Here is a 12,382-nt window from a genome sequence, read left to right as displayed (position 1 = left end):
CAAAGGGTCCTAGTTCTATACTTTCCTTGTATTCTCCGTCTCTTCGTCTTGTTCTTCAAGGAATCCTCTTCGGCACCGACGTAGTAGCCCACCTCGCCATCGAGTGCCTTCATGGGCCTCCAGTTGCTGTACAGGATAGGACAATAACGGTTACCCGAAGGGTAATGCCCACGTCAGCCGTCGAAGCTTTTCTCGAGTTTGTTGTACACCTCCTTATACACTATCATGCTATCATTGACTGCATCGCACTTGTTCATCACCTGTTGAGCCACCAACTGGGAGTCGCCGAAGATTTTTAAGCGGGTAGCACCGCACGCCTTTGCCATCTTCATCCCGTGAATCAGGGCTTCATATTCTGCCTCATTATTTGATGTGTTGGGGAAGGTCATCTGCAATATATTTCATCTTGTCGCATTGGGGTGAGACAAGTACCACACCTTCTCCTGCTCCTTCCGATCTCTTGGACCCATCAAAATTCATGTGTCAGGTACTCGATAAATCTGGGGGTCCCGTATTTTGAAGTTCCATCCACTCTACGACAAAGTCCAGAAGAATTTGTGACTTGATCGCCTTTATTTTTTCGTATGTGATTTCCCGAGGGGAAAGCTCGATTCCCCAAAGGGAGACACGTCCCATAGCTTCTGGGTAGTATAGTATATTCGAGAGAGGAGCCTCATTGACTACTATTATCGGGTGCGCCGAAAAATAGTGTCTTACTTCCGTGCTGACATGAAAACTCCATAAGCTAGCTTCTGATATTGCGGGTAGCGTTGTTTGGATGGTGATAAAACTTCACTAAGGAAATATACCGGCCGCTGAACCCCGTGAATCTTCCCTTCTTCTTCTCGTTCTGCCACGAGGACTGTGCTGACCACCTGAGGTGTGGTCGCAATATATAACAAAAGTGATTCTTTTCTTGGGGTGCCACCAGTACTGGTGGTGTCAAGATAGTTCGCTTCATATGCTCAAAAGCTTTGTCTGCTTCTTCATTCCACTCGAATGTTTCACCTTGCTTGATTAGCGCGTAAAAAGGCAGCGGTTTTTCTCCCAACCTGGCGACAAACCTGCTCAATGCTACGACACGTCTAGTCAGCTGATGTATCTCCTTGAGCTTGGTTGGTTTTCTCATCGTCAAGATAGTCTGTATTTTCTCGGGGTTGGCCTCGATTCCCCTGGCTGACACTAAGTATCCGAGGAGTTCTCCCGCAGGAACACCAAAGGAACATTTTGTTGGGTTCAGCTTGAGGCGAAACTTGTCGAGGTTGTCAAAGGTTTCTTTGAGATCATTGATCAGGGATGATCCTTGCTTTGTTGTTATGACGATGTTGTCGATGTACACTTGAATGTTTTTTCCAATCTGCGTGGTCAGGCACTTCTGTATCATCCTCCGATACGTGGCTCCCGCGTTTTTCAACCCTAAGGGCATTGTTCTATAACAGAACATACCGTAAGGGGTTATGAAAGCTGTTTTGACTTCATCATCTTCTTTCAAGCGGATCTGATTGTAACTAGAATACGCGTCGAAGAAGGAAAGACGTTTGCAATGTGCTGTGGAATCGATAATTTGGTCGATCCTCGGGAGGGGAAAGTGATCCTTTGGACAATGTTTGTTGAGACACGTGAAATCGACGCACATGCGAAGGACTTCAGTGTTTTTCTTCGGGACCAACACTGGGTTAGCGACCACGTGGCCTCAGTGTGCAGCTCCTTGATGAAACCCGCTTCTTTGAGCCGACGAATCTCAGATAGCAAGGATTTGCGGTTTGGCTCGGAGAATCGCCGCAAAGGTTGTCGAATTGGTCTAGCCCTTGGATCTAGATTGAGAGGGTTCTCGGCAAGTTTCCTGGGTACTCCTGGCATGTCAGCTGGACAACATGCAAAGATTTCCCAGCATTCACTGAGGAACTTGACGAGCACGCTTTCCTATGCGCTGTCCAAGTTGGACGCGATGGATGTCGTATTTTTTGGATCTGTCGGGTGGATCGGCATTTCCGTAGAGTTCTTGGAGGTGTCGAAAGCTTGCTCATGCAAGGATCTACCTCCATCCGGTAGCACGTCGTAGTTGGTGGTGATTGATACGTCCCAAACGTATCTATAATTTCTTATGTTCCATGCTACTTTTATGACGATACTCACATGTTTTATACACATTATATGTCATTATTATGCGTTTTCCGGAACTAACCTATTGACGAGATGCCGAAGGGCCGCTTGTCGTTTTCTGCTGTTTTTGGTTTAGAAATCCTAGTAAGGAAATATTCTCGGAATCGGACGAAATCAACGCCCAGCATCTTAGAATTCCACGAAGCTTCCAGAACACCCGAGAGCCACCAGAGGGGGCCACAGGGCCACCAGACGCTAGGGCGGCGCGGCCCAAGGGGGGGGGCGCCCCCCTATTGTGTGGCGCCCCCCTCAGCCTTCCGACTCCGCCTCTTCGCCTATTTAAAGGTCCCTGACCTAAAACCTCGAGACGAAAAAGCCACGGTACGAGAAACCTTCCAGAGCCGCCGCCATCGCGAAGCCAAGATCTGGGGGACAGGAGTCTCTGTTCCGGCACGCCGCCGGGACGGGGAAGTGCCCCCGGAAGGCTCCTCCATCGACACCACCGCCATCTTCATCAACGCTGCTGTCTCCCATGAGGAGGGAGTAGTTCTCCATCGATGCTAAGGGTTGTACCGGTAGCTATGTGGTTAATCTCTCTCCTATGTACTTCAATACAATGATCTCATGAGCTGCCTTACATGATTGAGATTCATATGAGTTTTGTATCACTATTCATCTATGTGTTACTCTGGTGATGTTATTAAAGTAGTCTATTCCTCCTCCATGGTGTAATGGTGACAGTGTGTGCATCATGTAGTACTTGGCGTAGGTTATGATTGTAATCTCTTGTAGATTATGAAGTTAATTATTGCTATGATAGTATTGATGTGATCTATTCCTCCTTCATAGTGTGATGGTGACAGTGTGCATGCTATGTTAGTACTTGGTGTAATTGCAATGATCTATCATGCACTCTAAGGTTATTTAAATATGAACATCGAATGTTGTGGAGCTTGTTAACTCCGGCATTGAGGTGCTCTTGTAGCCCTACACAATTAGTGGTGTTCATCATCCAACAAGAGAGTGTAGAGTGGTTTTATTATGTGATCAATGTTGAGAGTGTCCACTAGTGAAAGTATGATCCCTAGGCCTTGCTTCTAAGCATCGAAACTCCGTTTATTTATCGTTCCGTTGCATGTTTACTCGCTGCCATATTTTATTCAGATTGCTATTACCACTCATATACATCCATATTACTTGTATTTCACTATCTCTTCGCCGAACTAGTGCACCTATACATCCGACAAGTGTATTAGGGGTGTTGGGGACACAAGAGGCTTCTTGTATCGTGATCGCGGGGTTGCTTGAGAGGGATATCTTTGACCTCTTCCTCCCTGAGTTCGATAAACCTTGGGTGATTCACTTAAGGGAAACTTGCTGCTGTTCTACAAACCTCTGCTCTTGGAGGCCCAACACTGTCTACAGGAATAGAAGCGTGCGTAGACATCACTGTGCTACAAACCTCTGCTCTTGGAGGCCCAACACTGTCTACAGGAAAAGAGGTGTGCGAGACATCAAGCACTTCTCTGGCGCCGTTGCCGGGGAGGAAAGGTAAAAGGCACTCATACTCCGGTCCCAGGTAACTAAGTACTTTTCTGTTGCCATTGTGTGTCTGCTCGAAGCTATTTCCTTTAGATCCTGCAATTGCATCTTTTTGTTTCTTGTTTACACTAGTAAGGCATAATGGAAAACATCTGTGAGCTTTTTGTGCTATTTCCTGAGTCAAGACATGAATGGTTTAATGCGAAAATTAAAAAACCTATGGAACCTGTTGCGGTCAAAAACCCACCGGCGAGCAGCGACGGGCAACACAGTAGAGCCGGGAGGCTCCCAGGACTGCGGCTGGCCCTGGTCCCTCCGAGCGACGGCCCGCAAAGACTCGGCACGCACGTCCGATGCTGGTGCAAGGGCGTGCCACCTGATCTATACCTGATCAGGAAGGTGTTGGATTGCCTCGCTTAGTTTCCTGCATGGCATACACGTAAACATTAAATACGAGCCTCGATCGGCTCTCAGGTTGTCCTGTGAATCGGCTCAAAGTGCCGATCCACCCATGATCTGTACGAGGTGTACGATCAGATGGTGGTCCTGCTTGATTAAAATAAAGCTAAAACGACCTACTACGATTTAGGGTTTTCACCGCATAATCGGAACATCCTACTCGTGATTGAGCCTGGCGGCCACGCACGGTTATCGTAAACCGACCCTGGACAAGGCCTAAAAACCAACGCAAAGTTGATCGCCGGAACATCATGTCTAGGGCTAGCAAACTACACCCTCCGCGCCACTGGATCCTTCAACCCGTTTGTAAGGCCTAACTATGCAGATATTAAACTAATCCTTGTAGAACAAGGAGCAATCATAACGGATCGGATCTACTAAATAATGATCAAGTGGGGTGCCGCCCTTACACCTAAGATAGGCGTAAGGGCGGCCAGATGTCTAAGGGTTGCACGACGACAGCATATGATATGATGAACAATGCTAACCCTAACACATCTACGATAACTACGTTACTCGCCATCAACAAGGCTTCAGTACGAGCAACGCATGAACAGTGAATAAACGTGTACTGCCTAGATCGCAAGATGCGATCTAGGCAGCATGATGCTTACCCGGAAGAAACCCTCGAGACAAGGGAGTTGGCGATGCGCCTAGATTGGTTTGTGGTGAACGTAATTGTTGTTTATTTCATAAACCCTAGATACATATTTATAGTCCGTAGACTTTCTAACGTGGGAATAATCCCAACCGGGCACGAGCCAAACTCTATCTAACCGACACGTATCCTACTATGTTACAGATACACGGGAAAACTAGCCCAAACTTTGCATACAAGGCCGCTTCATGTTTTTCTTCCATGTATATTCTTCAAGCCCATATCCAATCGCGGCCCACCTCTGATCCGGTCAAATTCTGGTGATAACACATGCCCCCCTGGTTTTGGAAATGACAATTCCAAAATCACTCTATTTTTTCTTCGTCGGGTCATGTCGTGGCAGAGCAGAACCGCCGCAGTATCCTTCATCATGATGCCTTGCCTCCTCCACTTCTCCGCGTGACCTGGCAATTTTTTTTTCTGTTGGGCACCACTTCCTCGCAAACTGCTGTGGCATTGAATCTCCACTATATCCCCTTTTATTTAACCGTTCCAAACAGTTTGCTTCTTCATCCCTTCGCATTAGCACTCCAAAAAGCCCTCCTGCGCCACCATGTCTTCTTCCTCCTCCGCCTCATCGGGTCTTTCCACCCAATCCTCCTCCTCTCGCGAGCCGACGCCAGAGTGGGACCCGGAGGAGGCCCATGCGGCCAACATCCGCCGCACCATCGAAGCCGGGGAGGAGTCCAGTCACGACTTCTCCGTCCGGTCTGAGGACGATAAGTCCTCGACCGACGGGGAAAGTGACCTCCGCTTCCTTGCCGACGGGGAAACGGAGGAAGAGAGCGATGACGACCACTTCTCTTGGGATGACTTCCCCTCCTCCGAGGAGGAGGAGGAAGAGGAGGAGGAGGAGGACGACACCTCCTCCGACGAGCCGCCGGCCAAGCGCTTCTGCCCCTGGCCGGGGAACCTCAGCGACTTCGACAGCGACGACGACGACGCTGACGAGGAGGACGAGGACAACGAGGGCCCTGCCGGCGGCCGCTGCAGCAGCGACGACGAGCCCGCCGGGAGTAGCACCGACAGCGGCGACGACGGCGACGACGAGGGCAGCGACGGCCCGTAGATAGGACCCTTAGCATAGGATCAGTAGTAGTAGATGGGGCAATGTATCCCCTAGTACTTCCTTTTGAGAGCAATCAGCTCTTTATGTAAGAAATCTCGTTTATCAATGAAGAATTTCCCCCAATTTGATTTTGCCGATTTCCTTTATGCTAATTTAGCCGATTTACCCTCATACTGACTTTGCCGATTGTCCACTTAGCCAATGCTCAATGAGCCGATGGCAACGCATCAGTCCCTCATACTCCGCCCTTCATCTCTTCGACCAAGGAGTGATTGTAAACTTGGTCAATGCTCAATAAGCCGATGTCAACGCATCGGTCCCTCACGATCTATCCTTCATCTTTTCGACCGATGACTTTGAGCTCTGGTGGACAATGTGGAAGACCAACGCCCTCAAGAGAGCCCTAGGACCGCTGCTGAAACGACTTGATACTGAAGCCGATACTTCTGCAGAACAGATGTCACCTGCTCGCAAATCTCCTCAGTGATACTTTATAACCCTGCTCTGTTTCTTTGCAGCAACCAGATGGCCCAGAGCCAACTCCCTACCGGTGATAATGGATCCCTCTTTAAATTCCTCCTACCAGCTCCAGTGATCCTCTCCTGCAAGAACTCACCACCTTTGAAGAAGGTTATGATGGAGGGCCAGCCGATGAAACCCGAATCGGCTTCTTAAAAAACAGAGTATCCATCAGGTCAGTTGCCCCCCGAGCCCCAGTCAAGGCGAGAACGGCGGTGAGGACACACAGTTCAGTCGAAGAGCCTCGAACTCAGGCAATCTTGAGACAGCTCCATCCTCTCCTCGGCTCAACTTGGTCAAACCGACAGCAGAAACACCAGAGCCGATCACCTCTTCCACCGTTGAAAGCCGATATCGCAGACGAAACACCAACGGCTCAATGAGCAGAAGGCTGCCTTGTGCGCCAAGCAGAAGGCCTCGAAGTTGAACTGAAGACCGACCTGATCGAAGTTGTCTATGCATTGGCTTTGTTTCTTAGTTCTAAAGTCGATGTCTGTGCATCGGCTGTACATCGTGAGAGTTTTTTTTTTACTGGCCGATTTTTCTATCGGCCCCCAATACTTTATCTGGCCGATTTTTCTATCGGCCCACAATACTTTATCGCACATGTTTATCTGATTAGGTGCCCCCCGAGCCGAATCTGCCAGGTAACTGCGGATATCGGCTCTATGGTTAGCCAAGGCACTGTATCTGGACGTCGGCTCTGTCAGGACCAATGTTGTCTTCTTCCAGCTCATCAGCCGATGTAAAACCGCTGCCCATTAGATCGTCGTTGAACACAGGCAGAACGTATGGTGAGGATAATTTTGGCCGATTGCTGGAATCGGCCTCCATGTTGATTGAATCGCTCAATGAAGGTTTGTAATGTTCCTCCATAGATCTTTGGGGCCGATCCCAAGGATCGGCCTCGCCACGTTTGTCCATAGGTTTGTTCTTGTTACACAGTCAGGCCGGTGGATAAGACCAGCCTAACCCCGTCCTTTGTCACGTCGATGCGCTCGCAGTCGTCCAAATTGATGCCTGAGAGTGGCTCTTGGCCTGTTGTCTCCCAAACGTTCATGCCAGCCGTTGAGATCTCGGCTGAATCATCTGCGTGGACTACCTCTACTTCATCTCCATCCCACTGTATTAAGCATTGGTGCATTGTGGATGGAATGCAACAGTTGGCGTGGATCCAATCTCTTCCTAGTAGGACAGCATAGCTGCTCTTGTTGTCGACAATAAAGAACGTCGTAGGGATGGTTTTCCTTCCTACGGGCAGATCCACGTTCAGAACACCTTGTGCGTCAGATGCTTGGCCGTTGAAATCGCTCAGTGTCACGTTGGTCTTGATCAGATCCGAACTAGAGCGTCCCAACCGACGTAGCATGGAGTATGGCATAATGTTGACTGCCGCTCCGGTGTCCACCAGCCTCTTGTTGACAGGCTGCCCATTGATATAACCTCGCAAGTACAGGGCCTTCAGGTGTTTGTAGCTTCTTTCTCGTGGCTTCTCAAAGATAACCGGCCGTGGGCTGCAGTCAAGTTGTGCCACAGGTGCTTCGTCTAATCCTGGAGCACTAAACTCCGTCGGAAGGATGAACACCATGTTTGTGCCAGCCGATGTTTCATCATCGGCTTTCTTTTGTCTAGGGCGCCACTCTTTCCTTTGTTGCCGACCTTCTTCGTCCAGGGTTCGCTGAATTTTAGCGGCCAGATCAGGCCGCGCCTTCCTCAACGTGTGCAGGTATAACCTTTCGGCTTCCTCCAAACCACGTAGTCGCCGAACCCTACGGTTTTGGGAACGGCTGAGTCCATCAGGGCACCACCTTGGCTGGTGGTACTTATCTTCTTCTTCTTCATCATCGTCTTCCAATTCCTCGAGATCTTCCACCCGAGAGGACTCAGCGTGCTTGTTCCGAGGCGGGAGAGGCCCTAGACGTTTGAACACGGACACATTAGCTGCATCCTTCTTCTTCTGTCTACATTCTGGGCAGTTGCCGATTGTAGGCAATCGGCTCATTCCTGAATCCCAACAGTGTCTGAAGAAGGGACAGTCCCAGTGCCTATCCACGTCGTCTTGCTCTCTCGACTTTTCCTTGGCATGGCGCTCATATCTCTCCTCGTTGTGATCATGCCGACGGTGTCTCCTGGCGTCCCTAGCCAGACGATCTCTTTCATCATCATCGTTATATCGTCGGCGTTGGTCGTATTGACTCACGTATTTGTTGAGGAGGTGATCAGAGAGATGTCGCTGATATCTCACATTCCTCACTTCTCCCTCTGTGATGTAGCACTTGCCATCGTGCCGGAGCCGATCGCGCGGAACGGCTTCCTCTTTGTCCTTGCTATGAGAGCAGCTGCCCTCATCTCCGTCCTTACCAGAGTAGTGCCCAGGTCCTACCATGTTGATGTTGAACGAGAATCCTGGCTGGCACCCTCCAGGGTAAGTGCACTCCACCATGTTAACGGCGGGGAAGGGGTGTGTGTCGACCTTCATGGCGTACTCGGCTGAAAATTAGACGCCCTTGTTCTATCGCCATTTGGACCTGCCGACGCCACACCCTGCAGTCGTTGGTGGCATGGGTGAATGTGTTATGCCACTTGCAGTATGGCTTTCCGTTCAGCTCCTGAGCCGTGGGGATCTTGTGGCCTTCGGGTACCTTTAGCTGCTTCTCCTTAAGTAAGAGGTCGAAAATTTGCTCAGCCTTGGTGACATCGAAGTCAAACCCTCTTGGAGGACCTTGTGGCTTAACCCACTTACAGGACACGGGGCTTGCCCCCGAGTCCATTCAGCCACTGCTACCTCTTGATCTCCCGCAGAACCTTCATCTTCATCTACCTCAACCAGGACCACCGCACGCTTGAATTTATCCTGGTATACATCTGGGTGGCGCTGTTCATATGCTGACAGCTTCTGCACCATGTGCGCCAGTGAAGGGTAGTCTGCTTGGGAGGCCACGTCCTTGATCGGTGATGCGAGACCCACCACCGCCAACTTGACTGCTTCTTTTTCAGTCACATGAGCCGAATAGCATCGGTTCCTAATGGTCCTGAAGCGCTGGACGTACTCTGACACTGTTTCCCCGCGCTTCTGTCGTACTTGTGCTAGATCGGCAATGCCAGCCTCGGAAGCCTCTGAGTGATACTGCATGTGGAACTGCTCTTCCAACTGCTTCCAAGTCCGGATTGAGTCTGGTGGCAGCGATGTGTACCACCCGAAAGCCGATCCTGTGAGGGACTGGGCAAAGAACCTCACACGCAGCTCATCTGATGCTGAGACCGTGCCCAGCTGTGCCAAATATCGGCTCACATGCTCGATGGAGCTGGAACCATCTGATCCATTAAACTTGGAGAAATTAGGGAGCCGATATTTGGGTGGTAGCGGGATCAACTCGTACTCGTTGGGGTACGGCTTTGAATAGCCGATTGTCCTCCTTTTCGGCACCATGCCGAACTGGTCTCTCAGGATTGTACTGATCTGATCCGCGGTACTGGCTGCAGGAGTCGAATTCTGCAGATTCGCCGGAGTGGCATACTTAGCCAACCATGCTTTCTTTTCCGGCTCTGAGCCAACTGCAGGAGCTGAGCTCTGGAGGTTTGTCGGAGTGGCATACTTAGCTAGCCACGTCTGCTTCTCAAGATCTGTTCCCGAAGTTCCTCCTGCTGTTCCAGAAGTCCCTCGTCGTTGCGGTCCGGTTTGTGAGTGCCCGATTCACTGCAGTCTGGCACGTATGTGCACGTGTATCCGTGAGGGATCTCCTTAGGCGCCTCATGCAAGAACTGGTAGTCACTAGGATCACCACCGATCTTGTAGACGACGTATGCCGGTGAACTCGGCACTTCTGGGGCTGCCAACGCGAATGGCAGCGGTGGACGGGACTGGAGTGGCATCTCTCCTTGGTGAGTCCCTAGAGCTGGTCCTGACGGAGAGTACTGATGCCTCATGATTTCCTGGATCACCCGAAGAGCGACACGCTCCAAAGTGTTCACCAGGCTCTCAGAATGGTGGTGCAGCGAATGAGCTACCATGAAGTTAATCTCCTGACGCAGGGACCTGGTGCGTTCTTCTGACGGGGCGGACATGTCCACTCCATCGAGCGCGCCTTCAGGTGAGAACCCTTTCCACCTGATGCCATGTGAGCGGGTTCTGTGAAAAGAGCCGATGAGGTCGGCTTCGAGGACTGCTTTGACCTCGTCATACTTCTTCTTGAGCTCCTCGGTCAGATCCTCGTACGTGACTGGAGTGCCTTCCGCCATCTCAGATGTAGATGGCGATGCGGTTGATGTCGAAGACTGTCCCACCGGGCGTGCCAGAATGTGTTGCGGTCAAAAACCCACCGGCGAGCAGCGACGGGCAACACAGTAGAGCCGGGAGGCTCCCAGGACTGCGGCTGGCCCTGGTCCCTCCGAGCGACGGCCCGCAAAGACTCGACACGCACGTCCGATGCTCGGTGCAAGGGCGTGCCACCTGATCTATACCTGATCAGGAAGGTGTTGGATTGCCTCGCTTAGTTTCCTGCATGGCATACACGTAAACATTAAATACGAGCCTCGATCGGCTCTCAGGTTGTCCTGTGAATCGGCTCAAAGAGCCGATCCACCCATGATCCGTACGAGGTGTACGATCAGATGGTGGTCCTGCTTGATTAAAATAAAGCTAAAACGACCTACTACGATTTAGGGTTTTCACCGCATAATCGGAACATCCTACTCGTGATTGAGCCTGGCGGCCACGCACGGTTATCGTAAACCGACCCTAGACAAGGCCTAAAAACCAACGCAAAGTTGATCCCCGGAACATCCTGTCTAGGGCTAGCAAACTACACCCTACGCGCCACTGGATCCTTCAACCCATTTGTAAGGCCTAACTATGCAGATATTAAACTAATCCTTATAGAACAAGGAGCAATCATAACGGATCGGATCTACTAAATAATGATCAAGCGGGGTGCCGCCCTTACACCTAAGATAGGTGTAAGGGCGGCTAGATGTCTAAGGGTTGCACGACGACAGCATATGATACGATGAACAATGCTAACCCTAACACATCTACGATAACTACGTTGCTCGCCATCAACAAGGCTTTAGCACGAGCAATGCATGAACATCAAATAAACGTGTACTACCTAGATCGCAAGATGCGATCTAGGCAGCATGATGCTTACCCGGAAGAAACCCTCGAGACAAGGGAGTTGGCGATGTGCCTAGATTGGTTTGTGGTGAACGTGATTGTTGTTTATTTCATAAACCCTAGATACATATTTATAGTCCGTAGACTTTCTAACGTGGGAATAATCCCAACCGGGCACGAGCCAAACTCTATCTAACCGACACGTATCCTACTATGTTACAGATACACGGGCAAACTAGCCCAAACTTTGCATACAAGGTCGCTTCATGTTTTTCTTCCATGTATATTCTTCAAGCCCATCTCCAATCGCGGCCCACCTCTGATCCGGTCAAATTCTGGTGATAACAGAACCTTATTTGCATACTAGTAGTAATATTAGTATGAACGCTTTGAACACCATTGTTGATAATGATATAGAAAGTTCTAAGCTTGGGGAAGCTAGTTTTGATGAGCATGATATTTTTAGTCCCCCAAGCATTGAGGAGAAAATTTTCTTTGATGATACTTTGCCTCCAATTTATGATGATTATAATGATAGTGGTCTTTTGGTGCCGCCTACTATGGAGAGTAAATTTTATTGTGATTATACTATGCCTCCTATATTTGATGATGAGAATAATAATGATAGCTACTTTGTTGAATTTGCTCCCACTACAATTAATAAGAATGACTATGCTTATGTTGGGAGTAGTAATAATTTGGGATTTCTAGTTTCGTGCCCCTGGTTCGTTAGTTGTACTCAGTTTTCCCCAGTCCCTTAGTTTTTCCTCAGTTTTCCCCTCCTCTAGTTTGAAACACGCACAAGTGCTGGAACGGCCGGTAGCCGTTAGGTCAGAGGCCTTGACCGTTAGTCTGACCGGGTGGGGCCGCACAAGGGCAGCTCCTCCCTGACGGGTAGGGTCGGGGAGACACGTCGGAG

The sequence above is a fragment of the Lolium rigidum genome, chromosome 6 (genome assembly GCF_022539505.1).
Source record: "Lolium rigidum isolate FL_2022 chromosome 6, APGP_CSIRO_Lrig_0.1, whole genome shotgun sequence".
Classification (NCBI taxonomy): Eukaryota; Viridiplantae; Streptophyta; class Magnoliopsida; order Poales; family Poaceae; genus Lolium; species Lolium rigidum.
Note: the sequence above shows the minus strand (reverse complement) of the source record.